We start from the raw sequence: 1,117 nt of genomic DNA, 5'->3' as shown, positions 1-1,117 counted from the left end.
GTTTTTCTATCATATTAATATCCTATCTAATTATAAAAAATAAAATAAAATTTTATATATTATATAATATATATTAAAATATTAATTTTTAAAATAATATATAAATTTTATATATATTATATTATATATAACTATATATTAATTAAAAATAAAATTATTTTATTAAAATTTAAAAATATAAAAATATTTGGTTTATAATATAACAGTTTATATAAATTAATATATATATTATATATATAATATTTTATAATTTTAAAAAATTTTAAATAAATATATAATATATATAATAAAAATATAATATAAAAAATAAAAAAATTATATAATATATACAAAAATTATAAAATATAATAAATATAATATATATATATCTAAAAATATTTTAAAATTAAATTTTAAATATTATATATATAAATTTATATAAATAATATTATAGATATATAAAATAAAAATATATATATAAAATTTATAATAATAAAAATAAAACAAAAACAGATAAAATAGTACATAAAAATAAGGTTCTCCTTGGGGGTTTGGGGGTTTGGTTGGGGGGGGTTTTTTTGGGGTTGTTTTTTGTGGTTGTTTTGGTGTTGTGTTGAATTTTATAAATTATTATTATTTATATATATAAACTAAAAAATATATAGAAAGGGTAATATAGTTTTAAAAAGTTATAGAAAAATAATAAATAGGGGGATATATAATAAAATTTTGAATATTTTAAGGGGATAGAAAATATATATATAAAAATAAAATATATTTTATATAAAATTATAATAATAAATAAAATATATTATAATATAAAAGAGAAAATATATATAAAAAATTTTTTTAAAAAATAATATAAAAATATAAATATAAAATATATTAAAATATAGATATATTTATATAATTATAAAATATTATAAATAAAATTTTATATTTAAGAGATAAAAAATTTTTTGTTTAATTAAAAAAAAAAAAATTTTTATTAAAAATTTTTAAAAAAAAAAAAATATAATATATATATAGAATATATATGGGAATAATATAGAGATATATAATATATAAAAAATTATATAATTTGACATAAAAGTTATAAAAATAATAGAATAAACAATAATATTTAAAAAATATAAAA

The sequence above is a fragment of the Penaeus monodon genome, chromosome 25, assembly GCF_015228065.2.
Source record: "Penaeus monodon isolate SGIC_2016 chromosome 25, NSTDA_Pmon_1, whole genome shotgun sequence".
Lineage (NCBI taxonomy): Eukaryota > Metazoa > Arthropoda > Malacostraca > Decapoda > Penaeidae > Penaeus > Penaeus monodon.
This window is presented reverse-complemented; position numbering follows the sequence as displayed.